We start from the raw sequence: 17666 nt of genomic DNA, 5'->3' as shown, positions 1-17666 counted from the left end.
ACGGGGACGAGCCTCGGGGGGCGGGGAGAGAGAGAGGGAGTGCGGCGGCCCCGCCAGCGGGCTGGGCCGGGACGGAGGGAGAAGGAAAGGAAGGAAAAGAAGGGCCGCGATCGATCAGGTTGGGGGGCCCCCCCACACCCCATCTTCGACACTCCTTGGCGAGGCCCGGGTGCACGAACTCCGAGTGGCACCTGCTGTCTCAGCGTGCGCGGGTGGGGGGGCACCTCTGGGCTCACCCCCTCTTTGGGGATTTGGACACCCCTTGGCTTCCCCCCCCCCGCCCCACCCGGCTTGGAGACCCGCAGGAAACTTCAGGACTCGTTCAGAAATGGGGTTCTTTCTGAAGTGTGCAGAAATCTCGGGCTGCGAACTTGGGCTTCCTCCTCACCCCCAACAGAAAGGGTGGAAGAAGGGTGCACCCCACTTTCTTGCTGGATGGTTTTGCAGTTCTTGGCACTGGAGGTGGCTGAACCTAGGTTGAAATTGAGTTAACGGGGTGAAAAAAAAAAAACTAAGGAGAAGCCATAGTGACTGCCTGGATACTGCCAAGCTTGGCCTCTCCCTAAACCGAAGAATAAACCAGGTGCCTGGTAGGAACTGGGTAGCTATTTGTCCATGGTAATATTAGTCTTTTAAAAGCCCACAATTCTTATTTTCCAAGTCGAAGAAACTTGAGGGAGAAAGTCTCACCCAGTTCTCTACTCTCCAGGAGAGTAAGAGAAACCGAATGCAATGAACTGCAGCCCTCCCTCCAAATGCAGGGAAAGCCTGGGCAAGCAAGACGCACCAGCACAGGCTCTGGAGAGTAAGAAAGGTCATTTCCAGAGTAAATCAAGTTTTGAGGAATGCTTTTAGGGTGCTAGCCCGGGAGTCTCCTTCCAAGAACCAACTTCAGCCTACATGCCTGCATACCTACTCATTCAACTTTATCCACTTTGCCAAATACTTTGAATAGATCTCCAACTCTTAACTAAGGCTAATATTAAGTCTGATTGTTAGTTGTACGTTCCAGGTAGATTTTTTTTTTCTGGTGAAAATGATCATGAAAGTGCAAAGCCCTTCTACGTATTAAGTAAAACCAGCCTTGTGGAACAAGTTTACATATTGTATTTATTTCACAGGCAGTGAAGCTTGGTTGAGAAAAGGCCTGGGAATCTGAATTGACAAGGCAGATGTTAACCGTCTATGTCTTAATGTCTGTTTGGGAGACCTCTATCTTTCAGACTGAGCAAACAAAATTAAGGCTGCAGATGAAAAATAATCATTGCTTATACTACAAAGACATTTGAGGACATTTTTCTATTTGGGAGCCACACCCAGCAGTGCTCAGGAGTTACTCCAGTATCTGCTCAGGAATTACTCCTGGCAAGTTCTGGGATGCCGGAGACAGAACCCGGGTTGGTCTCATGCAAGGCAAACCTCCTCACCCACTGTATGATCGCTCAGGCCCCACTGAGGGCAATGTAAATGTCAACTAGAATATCCTTTTAAAAAATCTCTGTTATATGACTTATATCAACTGGTATTTAAAGTTGCATTTTTATGATCAAGTTACTTTGTGCTCCTATGAAAAAGCATTAAAAAATCATTAAAACTAAACAGTAATTAAAATGTCCTGTACAAAAAGCAGCTGTCGATGGGCGTGATTAAAGAAGGCCAACTTTAAAAGACGTAATGTCCCCTGAAGGTTAGTAAAGAAAACTCGATTAAACCAAATGAGGAAAGAAATTCCATCAACAAATAATACACACATTTTTAAATCCTTGGTTCAGTTTCAATTTGTTAATAATTTATAATAATCCAAATGAAATGACAAAGATCTTTGTGGCTACAATTAAGTTATGATTCGTCATGTACAAGTACATTTCCTTCTCAGGGCCTTAATTTTCTCAAATAACAAATGAGGAAATTAAACTAAATGAGCTTAATTTTTCCTTTTAAAAAATGATTTTCCTAAATAGAACACATTATATAGGATTCTGTTATGAATTGTACTTTTGGTATTTTCTGAAGTATATACGCATTAAAATGAAGTCTATATTTTAAAGTGAACTGCTAGAAATTTAACCAGGCATATTCATCCTAAGGATCCACATCATTTTTGTGGAAGGAAGGAAGGAGCGAGGGGTGGATAAAACTTTTAATATCGATCTCTAGGCTAGAAAGGGCCTCGGAGGTGGTTTTAGTGTTTTGGCTCTAATTGTGTGTGGAGTGAGGTCTTTACACATGTCCCACGAGACTGGGATGGGTGAGGGCATAATATAGAAGAGCTTTATTTGCTGATGTTGTGGTAATAGAAAGACCAAAGTGATAATGGCTCACAGTCTTAGAAAGGGGAGAGAGAGTATAACCTTCAAGGGATTCAAAATTCAGGTGTACTTTAACCACAGCGCCACCTCTGGGTCGTCCTTATTTCTGCATTCTTAGCATTTAGCCATCGTTTCTCTTCTGGAAAGCATGATTGGTGGTCTGCGAAGCCTGCTTGAAGGAGGTAGCAATGCCAATCTATTCTTGCCACTGAAGCTAAACTGCAAAACTTTTTTTAAATGATATTTTATTTAAACACCTTGATGACAAACATGATTGTGGTTGGGTTTCAGTCATGTCAGAGGACACCCCTCGTGCAACATTCCCATCACCAATGTCCCAAGTCTCCCTCCTCTCCACCCCGCCCCCGCCTGTACTCTAGACAGGCTTTCTATTTCCCTCATACATTCTCATTGTTAGGACAGTTCGCAATGTAGTTATTTCTCTAACTAAACTCATCACTCTTTGTGATGAGGTTCATGAAGTGGGCTGTAACGTCCAGCCCTCCTCTCTTTTGTCTCTGAAAATTATTGCAAGAATGTCTTTCATTTTTCTTAAAACCCATAGATGAGTGAGACCATTATGTGTCTTTCTCTCTCTCTCTATCTCTATTTCTCTCTCTCTCTCTCTCTGACTTATTTCACTCAGCATAATAGATTCCATGTACATCCATGTATAGGAAAATTTCATGACTTCATCTCTCCTGACAGCTGCATAATACTCCATTGTGTATATGTACCATAGTTTCTTTAGCCACTCATCTGTTGAAGGGCATCTTGGTTGTTTCCAGAATCTTGCTATGGTAAATAGTGCTTCAATGAATATAGGTGTAAGGAAGGGATTTTTGTATTGTATTTTTGTGTTCCTAGAGTATATTCCTAGGAGTGGTATAGCTGGATCGTATGGGAGCTCAATTTCCAGTTTTTAGAGGAATCTCCATATTGCTTTCCATAAAGGTTGGACTAGATGGCATTCCCACCAGCAAACTGCAAAACTTTTAAAATGCACACAAATTTCTTTTTTGCGCTTTTGTTTCTGGGCCACACAGGACAGTGCTCAAGGTTTACTCCTGGCTCTGCACTGAGGGATCACTCTTGGCAGTGCTCTGAGGACCATATGGGATTCCTGGATAGAACCCAAGCACCTTATCCTCCATACTATCGCTCTGGCCTCCTCACACAAGTTTCTTATGGGTAAGGGAGGTGTCCACTTATGATTCTTCTCACAAGCATAAAACCGCTCAAAGTAAAATTGTGGCATAAAATAAAATTGCTAAAATTCTTAACAACAATATTATGTGTCTGTTAACTGTAAACCTCTGTTGAAATCATATGCCATCATTTGCCTAATTCACTTATGAAGGGGAAAAAGGAAAAACATAAAACGTTTCTTATATACTGGAAAATTTTAGTTTTAGATCAAGTCTCCTTTACATTAACTCAATTCATGGAAGTATTTGTCTTTACCTTTCCCTCTTCTTAAAGTCTGTAAGTCCTAATTACATTTTCTATTCTCAAAGTATCAATTCTCTAAGAATCTTCATAGACAGCCAGAGTTTTAGCACAGACCTACATTGCCTTGGATACTCCAAGAACAACTGGATTATTTGAGACTAAGATTTGCAACCTCCAACTCTGGCAAGAAAAGTTCCAGGCTTTAGTCAATTAGTCCATTCAAAGCTACTTTTTTGAAGACAATTTTTAGGAAAGAAACATTTTAACAGTCTGTCTGCCTACCTTACTTGCTGCCATCACAGATCACTTACAATTCAAAAGTTCAGTCAGGGCGAATCTAAATACAAAGTCCAGAGCAAAAGGTGAGGATGAAAGAGGGAAGAGTAATTAATTACCAGATGATCTGAAGAAAATCCAAGCAGAAGAAATGGCAGGCATTTGGGTCCCTTTCAACTTTCTGCAAGGTTGTTGTCTGGGAGTGATCAGGTGATGCTGCAGTATTTAAGAATGGTGTTAATGGGGCCAGAAATATAGTACAGCAGGTATTGCCTTTCCACATGACTGATCCCAGTTCTACTTATGGTCCACAAGCACTGCTAGGAGTAAGCCTTTAGTCTTTTGGGGTGTGGCCCAAACCAGACCCTCACCCCCCAGAATAGGTTTAGCAAACTTAACTTGTCTAAAGATCTACATTTTAAAGGTTTGTATCTTGGATTTATAATTGACAATACTTTACATTTACTTGTCACTTGCTAATATTTCTCAAAATTCCTTCTTTCTCATTAAAGGTGACAAGGACTAAGTAGTTAATCTAGTAGTAAGATTTTTTCTTTTATAAGCAACCCAAATGTTTACATTTGATAAATGACCTATCCTCTTATATTAATCCATATTTTGAAAGGTATAACTTAACCTCTCTTTTATTGCAAAGAAAGGAAAGCATAGTGGAGTTGATCCAATCACATATTTTTACTGAGGAAAATCAAAGCAATGATTACATATATAACTTGATATAAATTTTTATTTGAATTATTTTATTTGATTAGAATATTTTAAATCCTAGAAATAGTAGGAAAGATAAAAAAAATACCTATGACACATTATTTTTCCTGGTCATTTTCACTAAAGTGGCAATAAATTATTTTCTCCCAAGTAGATGTTCCTTAGAGCAGGAGCAGGATCTTAGAAGTTACCCAAATCAGGGATCAGAGAGATAGCATGGAGTAAGCCATTTGCCTTGCATGCAGAAGGTTGGTGGTTCGAATCCTGGCATCCCATATGGTCCCCTGAGCCTGCCAGGAGCGATTTCTGAACATAGAGCCAGGAGTAACCCTGAGCACTGCCGGTGTGACCCAAGACACACACACATACACAGTTACTCAAATCTATCTCAAAACTATTCATAAAACTTGTTACATAAATGTTTTATAATGGCATCATTCTGTGAAACAGGATAGTATTTTGATTTATTAATACTACCTATGTCTAAGTCTGAATTTTGTCAGCAGTATTCAAACACAAGTGGTGTTCTGCATCTATCATTACAAAGAAATTATCAGATCAAATATGGGAGTACATTATATCTTCACTAGGGTCTTCTAAATGGCCTAGTGATGCTTTTTGAAGACAAGTTAAATCTTTATTATAGAGAAATTTAATTTGGTAATAGCTACAAAAAGGATATGTAGGTGGCTAGGCCATTTTTACATATATATCATGGGTATTAATAAGAATATATATTAAAATTATAAATCCAGTGGAAAGTAGCAATTTCAGTTAACATTAATTATTGTTACTCTTGATGGAAATGTGTATTCATAGAGACTAAAACTAAACATTGAAACATAATTTATCCCCCATTGTGTTCCCACTAATAATTCAAAGTCTAATAATTTAGAAATTTCAGGTACCCAATCATACCTTCTCTAGTCAATATTACTTTTAATACAGAATTGCTTCATTTCTCTATGTAGATTCATAGTGAAATTTAGTATTTTAATGTACAGTATTGCCTCTATTTGCTTGTGAGAAAGTTGCTGAAAATATGATAATATTTATTCCTCTAATTATAATGAATGACCCTGGTGGAATTCAGAGAGTTCAATCCATAGCTGTCCTTAGACATGAAAAACAGACATTTCTACTCTATACAGTGCCATAAATTTTTTTAGAATAAAAGGAACAAGTGGATATGGATTTTTTTAAATAATAAAATTGGATAACTCAATTGACTAAAATGTGTTCCCTCCAAGCAGAGGTACACATTATAACGTCATCATTTATATTTCTCAACATAAATCAAATTTCATAATAAAATTGTTTTTGATGAATCACCACTTCTTTTCTAGCTTCAAAACATTCTGACAGAGAAAGCAAATTTGTCAATTTCTCTGTATGGAATCACTGAAAATATATTTAAGACCTTTAGTCCAAGATGATAATTTTTTCCCTTAAGTTTCCTTTAAAAGGAAAATATTCAAGTGAAGCCATTTTGAAATTTGGGAAAACAGCTCAAGAATAAAATAGGCTTTCTTTTTAGCATTTTTCCCGAGCCATCTGTTGTGCTCACTGACAATAAGGCCAGGAGAAGTCATTACAGAACAATACTCTGGAAACAATTTGCTTCAAAGAAAGAATGAAAACTTAAACAACAGTACCTTTATACATGTTTGTTCTAATTAGGGGGTTAAAACATCCAACCATTTTACCCAGATGCTGCTCTCTGTCCTGGTTTTATTGCTTTTCTCCACGGAGATAACATTTAACACTGCATTGAAATTCCTACTTACTGCTTGTGTCCAGTAGTAAATCCTGGCACATTATTAGAATATCTGTCTGTTATCAGCTCAGTCAGGGGATGAATTATTGACTATAACTCATTGCTGGGAAGACTACGTATGACACTACAGTGAAGTTTTGATAATTTCTAGAAGTCATGGTAATTTATGGAAGGGGGGATTTTGATTGATCTCCCATCACCTATTTTGCACCTATCAGTAAATAGGATACATATTGATGGCCTACTTGAACTACATTAACAATATGAGGAATTCACAACTTGAGCATTTCTCTTTTTCTTCAAGCACTTCTACTGGAATTTGCACAACAATTTCTACTAAAAACTTAACAGTTTTCATTCATTTTCTTCTGTGTGGTTCTGTGTGGAGAATTATTATCTAGACTATTGAATGTAAAGTATCACTGTTCTAATAATTACTTTAGATATATTCCTCAATTGTAGTTGTCTCAGCTTTTACCTTTTGAAAAGAGCTCTGAGACCATTGAAAATGGTGGAGGAAAACACATACTGAGCACATTTTAAAAGTTAGAATGCAGTTAATAGGATAAAAGAGAACTTAAAAAAATAACAAATGGAGGTCAACCTACTTATTGCTTGAAAAATAAATTTTAAATATAAGCTACATAAAATGTATCAGTACCTTTTAAAATGATGTAAGACATTTTAAAGTTCATTTCTTGGAACATTAAATAATAGTCACTAACAATCCCGACTTTCTTTTAATTTTGATTCATTTTCCTTCTGTCTCATTTTTTTGCTGCATTCTTCAAATTCAATTATTTCTGAGTAAACTATACTATACAATTGTTTCTCTTTATCTTTTTTACTAAGTTGTCATCATTTGTGATTTCATTATGTGTTGTTTACTACAATTGTTTCCTAGAAAAATAAGCAATATTTTCAACTCTTAATATATGCCATGTAATAGAGTGTTCCATAAATAATAACTTAAAATTTAATGCCTGTTTCCTAGAAGACCCTTGAAGCAAATCTAGATTTCTAAACGTCTCAACTGATATTCAAATAGTATTTGTAATCTGAGACAAAAATAATGGTGTCTCTCTTGCCAGTGTAGTCAAGACTGGGGGTGGGTAACTTGACTGAACACTTGGCTTGAAGAAAATAATTCTTTCTTCATTTTATCTTTAATTTAGTAGCTTCTAGCAGTCATCTAAACAATCTTAAAATTAAAAGATAATGTTAATGGAAGAGACTGTTGTCATAGGATAATGGTTTCCTGCTGCTAGATTAATGCAGTGGCAATAATACTGGAGCATTTACTGAAAATAAAGGGGAAGACAAAGCCAGGAGATTTATTTTTAAAGCAGGTGTCATGGATCCTATGACACTGTTGAGTTACAATGATTGTGTTTCAATTTTGCCAAATGGCTGATGGAAAACGATCCCCTTTTCTGGTGTGGGGTGGCAGAATTACATTAATTGGTACCACCATGAATGCAGAATATGTTCTAACTAGAGGAGCAAATTTGTTATGATTCTTCCAATCAGAAAACACTATCTAAACATGGTACCATTTAAAGAAAGACCACAAATGTACAAATAAATGTACACTTGACATAAAAAAAAAGGCAGCATACATCTACTGTGCGATGCACTGTTGTCCATCACCCTATTCACTGCTCTCTAGCAATCTAGCAATGTCCCATAAACCAGGACGTCCCATGTCCCATAGGCCAGAAAAAACTCTATGGATGTTGACCATGGAAATTTTCCTGGATTTACCTTCTTTGAAAAGTTGTGATAATTATATAGCAAATACTATACTTCTCCAAATGTACACTCTCTAGAAATGTTCTCTGCTTCTGACGTTGGAATGTTAAAATGGGCCCTCAGATTCCTCCTCTTTGGAGTGCATGCTCTGAATAATCCTTCCTCCCTGACTATGCTAGGACTTGACTTATTCTGGGGAGCCCTTTGAAAAGAGGGTCCAGAGGTCACAGAGAGAAGTCAGAGGGATTCAAAATTCTTCTAAGGCCTGGAAGTAACAAGTTGCCTGTTATGAGAGGCATTATGGAGAGAATAAATGATAGAATAAAAGACTCATCTTTATGAGCCACAAGTGGCTCCTGATAAAGAGCTAGCAAGGAAATGGAGATCTCAGACCTAAAGTCTAAGGATATAGAATCCTGCTACTACCAGAGGCGCAGGTAGAGAATCTTGAACTTCAGAAGGAGTAGTCCCTACAGACATCTTTGTTTAAGCAGGGAAACCCACTACACCATGCCCACCATGAATATAGTCAGGTGCATAAGACTAAGATTTGAAATTATGAGCAACAAAACCCAGTTACTAACTTCTTAGTATCTAACAAGTGAGCAGTTGATAGGTATGAGGGAGTTTTAGTTCAATCTAAAACTAGGAGCAGTTTAGGAAAAAGGAAGAACTAGAGGAATTTCTAAAAGTTACAAACAAAGACTTTCCACAGGACTCTCCTACAAGGGTCAAGATGTTCCTGTAGGGTTAGTTTGCTTTACAAATAACTTCTGTTCTCATTCTTTCTAGAATCACCCACTAAAGTTATAAAATCCCTAAATAAAATAATTAATCTATTAAGTATAGAGTCTGGTCATATGCCTGTCTCCAGGAAGGGAGGAAAAAGTAAGTAATCATTTAGGCCTCCCCACAAGCGTCTATAGTCTGGAAGAAAGAATATCCTAAAAGAAAATAGAAATTGGACTTCAAAACTATTTAGATTAGCACAGCCAATTCATATGTAAATCATACGTAGAGGGTAAATGCTAAAAATGTGTGAGGGAAACAGGAAACCTGGCAGATAAGGGAGAAGGAGTGATAATGAATGAGAGACTGTGAAAAGAAAGATGGAGAGTGAATGAGAGTGAATGAAAGAGGAAGAAAGGGTAGGAGGGAGGGAGGAGTGGATGGATATAAGGACAGAGCCAGGGCACAGGAAATCTCATAAAGCTTAGAATGCTGTGTTGTGGCTCATTGCGGAAGAAGGAAGTAATCTGAGTAAATTCCAGATTCTAGAATCCCACTGGTTTTCTACATGCCACACATTGTGTAGACTAGTCTTACAAAGAGACATTGAGCACTACTTAGCACATTTTAGTTGCTCAGTAAATGTTGAATGACTGAAAAGATGAACAAGCTATTAGTGTTTTGAGGTCAGCCTCTCTATTCAGAGTCAAGACATCAAGAAGAAAACTATGCTCGTCTAGGACATCTTCATCTTCCAGAGGAAGCAACCTCACTCTACTCCAGATGTGTTACCAGTGCTGTGAAGATCAGCCAAACTCCTGATTTGTCTCTCTAAAGTAGCCGAGTGAGGTTGACTTTAGGTCTGAGCTCTCTACTGCTCTCAGTTCTTCCAAAGTGTTGCTGGAAGTGTTCAGGGAGGTGACTGTGTGATCTGATGTTCCCCCTCTTCTGTGTCTCAGAGTCACCGATGTATGTCTGCCTCATATTTCTCACCTCTTAGGATCAGTGTACATAATTGTTTAGGTAAGGAATATCACTTACACATGTCGGAGTTGCTATGATTTAATGTATACGTTGATAAGTGCAAGTGCCTTTGAAAGTTCTGCTGTGGTTTTCATGTTTAATGACAGCTGTAAATTCCTTCTGCTTCTGAGAATTTGAGAAGGACACATATGCCTTCTCTGAATCCTATGATTTCCTCATCCATTCCCTGCTGAGTGTAGATCAATCACCATCACATATTTATTTTTACCTAGACCTTTTCATTAGAACTTACAAGAGATAAACAGCAAAGAATGGAATAATTTAATGTGTGCTAGACTCTGAACTAGGTTCCTTCCTTTAAAGAACTCATTGAATATTATTAATAACTGGGTAAAATAGGTATCATTGCTCCATTTTAAAAGTGAAAAATCTCAGATGATAAGTGTCTGTTCAATATCAATGTTAAGAGTCAGGTTCAAATTGGAATTCTGAAGCTAGAGAGTTAGTACAAAGGGTAGGGCATTTGCCTTGCACATGGCTGTCCTAGGTTCAATCCCTATCCTTCACATGGTCACCCAAGCCCATACCAGCACTGTTTCCTTGGTGCAAAGCCAGGAGTAAGCCCCTAAGCACAGCTAGGTGTGGTCCTAAAACAAAACAACAAATAGAGTGGAATTCTGCAAACCTATGACTGAAGAAGCCTTCCATACTCTACTCATAGATCTTAGTGGGCACCATTAGAAATAGAATTCTAATATTTCACTTTGGTCTCAATGGGAAGAGCAAGAAGGTTAAGCAGAATTTTTAAACTAAATTTTTTACTTTTTTTTTTTTTTTTTTTTGGTTTTTGGGCCACACTCGGCGGTGCTCAGGGGTTACTCCTGGTTGTCTGCTCAGAAATAGCTCCTGGCAGGCACAGAGGACCATATGGGACACCGGGATTCGAACCAAACACCTTTGTTCCTGGATCAGCTGCTTGCAAGGCAAACACCACTGTGCTATCTCTCCGGGCCCCAATTTTTTACTTTTTTTGTTTTGTTTTGTTTTTGTTTTGGGAGGTCACACCAGTGGCACTCAGGGCTTATTCCTGGCTCTGCACTCAGAAATCACTCTTGGCAGGCTCAGGGAACCATATAGAATGTGGGGCTTGAACCTGAGTCAGATGTATGCAAGGCAAACATCCTATCCATTGTGTCATTGCTCCAGCCCTGTGACTTTTTACATTTTTTAAGGGTTACATTTTGTGGACCTGTAAGATATGGAACCTCTAATGGTGATGTTCACCCTGATAGAGTTGGTCCGACCATCTGGTACTGAGTCTGCAGTGCTACTGAGGTCCAGTGGTAAGTGCTGCAGTGATTGGTGTGTAGTTTGGGAAGAGTCATAATGTTCCCAGGATTCCATCTAGGACCAAAATAGGCTCCACAGTGCTTTTCCAATTGATCTATCTCCTTAGCCCTCACCCTGATTTAAAAAAGATTAATTTGAATCTGGGGAAGTATAGATAAAAGTATATGGAAAAAAATTAATACCAGCTTATCCCAGTGTCCAATCTTCCCTTTCTTCTTAGAAATAGAATCACAGTTCAAATTATGCCTATTGCCACCTGAAAAAGAACATTACATTTTCAAAATTCTCTTCAACTGCATAGACCATGTGACTATGCTCTGGCTAGTAAGTAATATGTAAGGGGAAGTATATATAAAACTTCTTGAAAAGTTCTCATGTTTAACTGGAAAGGACCCAAATTTTACCCTTCCTGTTTTCTTTTTTCTTAGACCTGAACTATGGATCTAAATGGCTAAAGTTTAACCCTGAGATGATCTTAGCCATGGAAATGGTGTACCAGTTTGAAGTCTTATACTCTTACTGATGAAGTGAAAGATGGCAATTCTGAGGAAAGATTGGTATTTGATGACACTGTGACATTGCTACAAAAGCCCTAAATAGTGACTTTTACAGATATGGGAGAGACACACTGATTCTGTTTAGATTATTGCTAAGCAATTTTGAGGTGGGCTTATACCTCATATGATGGTGCTCAGGATATATTCCTGGCTCTACACTCAGGGGTGACCTCTTGAAGTGCTCAGATGACAATATGTGATATTGGGGTTCCAGGATTAAGGTCAATGGATCTGCATACAATACACGTGTCTTTTCTTTTGTACTATCTTTCCAGTTCAATTGCTAATTTTTCAAATAGAAAATTGGAGTTTAACTTACCCAGGAGTCAATAATAGATAAAAAGAGAGAAGTAAAAATATTATTACCATGACAAAGATGGCAAATGAATCGTGGGAGTTATGAAGATTTTACCATTCCAGATATACTTTGGAGGTAGTATTATGGCAAGGTGTTGATGTGTTATGTTGGGTAGTATAGAGAAAAAAAAAATAAAGGATGATCTCTAGTTTCAAGCATGAATGAAATGTATAATTGTTCTTTCCTGAAAAATGGAATTATGGGCAAGAGGAAGGGTTGTGGATTAAATCAAAATTCTATTTTAAATCTAAATTTAATAGCCTTGAGATCCCATTTAATTTATTTAAGGAGCATGTATCACATAGTTGACATAGTTTATTATAATATGTTTGTATTCAAATAAGTAGGAGCAAAATTATTTAAAAAAGAAAGAATTAAAAAGAAGGAAGAGAAAAAAAAAAAGAGTACAGCACCAGGAAAATCTGTGAAAAATGATTGTATCTTCAACGAGGTCATTAAGTCATTGTCAGAGGTTCAATAAGATCTTGTTGCTAGTTGACTATTCTGTTATATCATTTGTTTCTGAATATTAGGTGGATTCAGATACATATTGACCGCCAAATTGATGTGTTCCTATTGGGATGATAGTATTAAATAAAAATGAGTTGTCCAGGAATTACAGGCTCTACTGCTTCTACTGCAGTTTATATGATGCATGTTTTTTATCTGCCAGGGCTTCCCAAAGTGTGAGGAGATGGGGGGAGGTTGCCCACATTCATTTCTAAAGAATTCTGGTGTTATCAACCCAAACACCAGCATACCTGGAGTTTTTGTCAGAATAGTGTCTCTGCAGAGAGCTGTAGAGGAATGGTGAAGCAGGACCACTGGCAAAATGCCAGTTTTGGGTGATGGGTGCAGTAGGTGTTGTTTTTGACCAGCAGGACTTGTTTGACCTCTCCTTCCATGATTTCCAGCTTTCTAAGGCCAGTGTACCTATAATTTTTCACAGCTTGGTTTATATCTCTTTCAAGAACAAAATGAGTCTATGGAGCTGGCCAGGTACAGACATGATGACTGTGTATTAGAGCTCCCCATTTAATATATATGCAGTAAAGTACAGACGTCACTTAGTTATGTAGATCTGAAGCAATTAGAAAAAATCTGAGCTATAGAAAGAAATTTAGAAGTTCTCATCAGAAGAAAGCATAATCATTATGAATTAGAGTTTAATGAGTTTAGAAAATAATATTTTTTTCCTTAATGTCTCCTCATTCACTCTACACAGCAGGCAAAAGGCCTGGACTGAGGTGTGAATGGGGTTAGTTTCCTATATCTTCCCTTTCTATATAGTTGCTGTAAAGAATTCAGCTGAGGTAAGCAGTAGAAAGCTAGAGAATAATTTTCAATAGAAAAAGTCAATGATTGAATGCTAGGATATTCTAACTTGAGCAATCATGAGGAATAGAATGAATCAAGCTCTGATCTAGAAAGGAAAGGCATTAAAATGGATTAAAAACCAGAGGCCATATGAAGATGTTCCAGGGGGCGGGCAAACAAATCTTTAAATGCTGCAGAAAACTTAAAATGAGAAACAATGCTCAGGAGATACATCAATGGATTGGAGTTCATGCCTTGCAAGCTCTCAGTTCTAAGTTTAATACCAGTTCTAGCTAGCCCCTGAGAACTTCTAGATCTAGCCATAGAGGTTTTAGAACACCACCAGATTGGCTCTCCTCTCCCTCAGCAATTCAGGACTACAGTAGTATTGTCTTACTGGGCCAAACATTGAAAATTTTCCTGATAATTGCTGAAAGTGGCCCTGAAATCCCCTGAGCATCACTTTCTATCTCTGTCCTTGCTCCTCACAAATCTAAACATAAAGACAACAATAAAACATATCTTGTTGATTTGGTAATATGACTTTATCATAAAGAGAAGTGTGCAGTCAACTACTTCTCCTCTATGCTTCAATAACTAAAAAGACTTCATATGCTCATTTTAGACCAATTAAGATTGACTCTCTAATGGAAAGAAACACCTTCCCTGGAATCACTGAATGTTTGGCTTAAAAAAAATCAGGAATTGATTATCAGAGAAGTGAGGGGTAGGGGGATGGTTTTGATTGAACAGTAAACAGTGTCTGTCATTATAGTTTTTGTTTTTACATAAAAAAAAAATCCCAGATTTCATCACATAGCTGGTACAGCATTTGGCTCATGGAGCAAACTGTTCTGGTGCTCTTCTCGCTGTTGCCATCAATCCTAGGATGAACTAATTGTCAGGCATTTGTATAACTTTAATTGCAAAATAATCACTCCCATCTTCAAGAAGTTCAAATACCAGAGACTTCTAAAACTAAATAAAGATGCTGCCAAGTGAAAAAGGAAACAATTGCATAGATTTTTTTTTTCATTTAAAATACTAGAACCACATGCTTGTCTAACCTTGGAAGTATAAACACAGTTTGGTCGCATGTGTAAAAGTAGAAAGTTATTATTGGGCAAGTTTAGAATAAAATTCTATTAGATTTAAAAATATTCTGCAGAATTCTCTGTGTGAACCTTAAAAATCTAGTTTACTTAGCTTCTACTTCTTCATTCCTTTGAAGAAGTTGACAGGATTAAAAAACAACCCTCTAACTTGCCAATTGTCTGTGAGACCAATGTAGATTATGGGAACTAACCTCTCTTACTTCCTCTCCCTTGGTGCCATATATGACAGTGTGCTTTTTAAATGAATAAATAGTGGATAAAGCTGAGAAGTACTCCCTTCTTTATAGAAAGTGTAGGTCCTGTGGGATGAGGCATTGTCTTTGAATAACAACAAATTAGACATAAAGTACCTCTACACTAGGCATGGCTATTATACCCTTCTTCAGAAAATCTGAAGAGACTGAGGAAGTGGCTCAGATATAGAGAACATATCTCCAATGTGTAAAGTCTTGGGTTCTAATTTTGACAGAAATATACAAAAATCTGAAGATACCCAAAGCTGCACAAGCAAAACCAATCAAAAAATAATGATGGAGTGCCTGCTAGGTGTGAAACAATATCTCACACTGTACGCAGTGCTAAACAGGTTCTCAGTAAGTGACAGCTCAATGAACACACGAAGCTGCAAAGCATACAGAGGTATCTTGCATTTGGGGCCCTTATAATCTAGTCTGAGGAGAAACTTAATGTTTAAGAAACATCTGAAGACAGGATGTGAATAACAACATGTCAATGCTATCAGCTGGAGAGTAAAGAGACAAATGAGAAGCAAGTTTGAGTAAGAAGAGCTATTAGGGAGCCTCTGGCCCAATCCACACATTTCACAGGGAGTTTAGTGAAGTGAGCTTTGGTCTAAGACACAATACAAGTCACTTGGCAAATTAATGGCAGTGACTGTGGTTCCCAGGTGGCAGAGTCACCACCATCTAGCCCCAAATTCATGAACAGGCTATCTAAATTTTTAATGTCAGAAAATGTTCCCTGTTTTGAAGGTTGATTTATCAGGAGAACAAGTCTGAGAGACACAAAAGACACTTCACGCTCAACTTTGCTTCTGGCTTCAGGCTTACTTTTGTCTCTCACTTTTGACTAAAAGTCACTGAAAATGGTGACTGTGATCTTTATTATTTAGTGATTTAGCATACATAAAGGCACTTTTACTTCATCCCCATTCCCTTACTCCCCTCTAGTGAAATTTTAGGTTTGGTTCAAATGTCCAGATGCCACTTATCCTGAATCAGGACCTGTCAGTTTGCAAGGATGAATCAGGGTTGGTCTATGCTTGAGGCAGTCGTTGCCAGTGATTGATTTAAATATGGGAATAGCCAAGTAAGATATGAGTAAGGTTAGGACAAAAATTTTCTTTTCTTGTTTAGGGTTACAGGAGAAATCTCTTCTCCCCTTCGCTTAGCAGAATATAAGAGGTGCTAAATGTTGGAGAGGGTGAGCTGCAAGTGAGGCACATGCCTTAGTTTATTTAGTGCTTACTTATTTAAATATACTTATTTATATATACATTTAAAGGTGAGTATGCCTAAGGAAAGCTTTCCCTGCTCTGGATTTGAAAGGGGGTAGCAGAAGTAGCAGCATGTTAGGGCAGAGAGATAGTACAGCAGGTAGGGCACTTGCACTCAGCCAAACCAGTTTCAATCCGCAGTATCCCACTGGGATAAACCAAACTCGCATGGAATGATCCCAGACTGCCAAGCCGGAAGTAAGTTCTAAGCATCACAGGCTGTGGCCTCAAAGCAAACAAAATAAAAAACAAAGCAAAATAAAACAAAAAAGAAATAGTTGAGTGTCTTTTGCATGTCTATGTTGTTATGAGATTATAAATCGATTAACCCGTCTCAGGCATCTTGTAACCATGATGGAAATCACTGAGACAAAGAGAATGGAAAGATCCTAAAGACCTGTGCGGTGGACAATGTGGGGAACAATCAATTGGGAAACTTCTGATCTTTAACTCATGAGAAAATATATACCCTTGTTTGGCCCTCTTCTAACTGCACTTTCATGTCATCCAAGCTAACGCATTCTAATTATTACAGAGTGGAATCAATTGTCATAATTTCCAACAATCCCAAAGAGGTTTGTTTGAAAATGAGTTTTATTTGTTCCCAGAAGCAACTACAACATTCTGGGCCGGTGTTTGTGGCTGCAAAGTTGCCCTGGCACCATGGTACCACTGCATATCCTGTCTTAACACTCCTGTTTCCAGAAGGTCTATTCATTTGAATGTGCATTTTGGGCCTGAGCCAAATGTCAGGTTTATATGTTAGGATTTAGCTGTCTCCTGACTCTGTTGAGTTTCTTCTCTTTCTTACTGCCTGTGCATATGGAAGGGTGTGGATACTTTGAAGAAGCAGTCTTCAAGGAAACAAATTCTTAATAGCAGCCTCAGGGGTAGTAATATCTATTTCACATCAGATAGATGAGATTTCAGGGTCCAGTAAGTTTGTGATGTATACATTTGAACTTTGTAAAACCTTGCTTTTGTTTCATCTTTTGAATAAGGGACGTAATGATATTCCTGGACTGTATATAGTTATTAAGAGTCTTTTGCTTATGTTAAGGGGCTTATAGAAGGTTTCAGACAAACACAAAACCACTTATTAGGACAAATAGAGCTTTTAAAAGAATACTATACTCTCATGAATAAACTAGCTTCTGATTGGCTAGAGTTGCAATTTAGCTTTTATCAGTAATTAAAGGCGAGCCATGGAGCAAACTCGTTAGTTGACACCAATTACAATTGGTAGACGGAACTAATGAGTCCAAGAAAAAAGTTATTTATTTCTAAACTTTTGAAGCATAATTGTTGTGTAAATCGGATAGCATGCAAATCTTTTCCATACGTTTAGGTTGGTAATTGAGAAATAAAATGGTTACCAAATGTACTCTTTGTCCAGTTTTGTTCTGCAGTCGATCTCTCTCGGGACTCTTTAAAGTGTAAGGAAAAGG

General features: G+C 37.8%; 1 long non-coding RNA gene and 1 other non-coding gene across 2 annotated transcripts; both read right to left on the bottom strand.

The window, feature by feature from the left end:
- Position 1: 1 nt before the first annotated feature.
- Positions 2-17633, bottom strand: LOC126005961 (uncharacterized). Its single transcript, XR_007494827.1, has 3 exons — positions 17595-17633; positions 4044-4098; positions 2-61 (listed from the first exon to the last, which is right to left on the bottom strand). It is a non-coding gene; the product is annotated as an uncharacterized LOC126005961 (long non-coding RNA).
- LOC126008001 (small nucleolar RNA SNORA51) lies at positions 13469-13600 on the bottom strand. The gene has a single exon (XR_007495450.1). It is a non-coding gene; the product is annotated as a small nucleolar RNA SNORA51 (small nucleolar RNA).
- Positions 17634-17666: the final 33 nt, after the last annotated feature.

The sequence above is a fragment of the Suncus etruscus genome, chromosome 4, assembly GCF_024139225.1.
Source record: "Suncus etruscus isolate mSunEtr1 chromosome 4, mSunEtr1.pri.cur, whole genome shotgun sequence".
In the NCBI taxonomy this organism is placed as follows: Eukaryota; Metazoa; Chordata; class Mammalia; order Eulipotyphla; family Soricidae; genus Suncus; species Suncus etruscus.
Note: the sequence above shows the minus strand (reverse complement) of the source record. Positions and strands in the feature narration are given on the sequence as shown.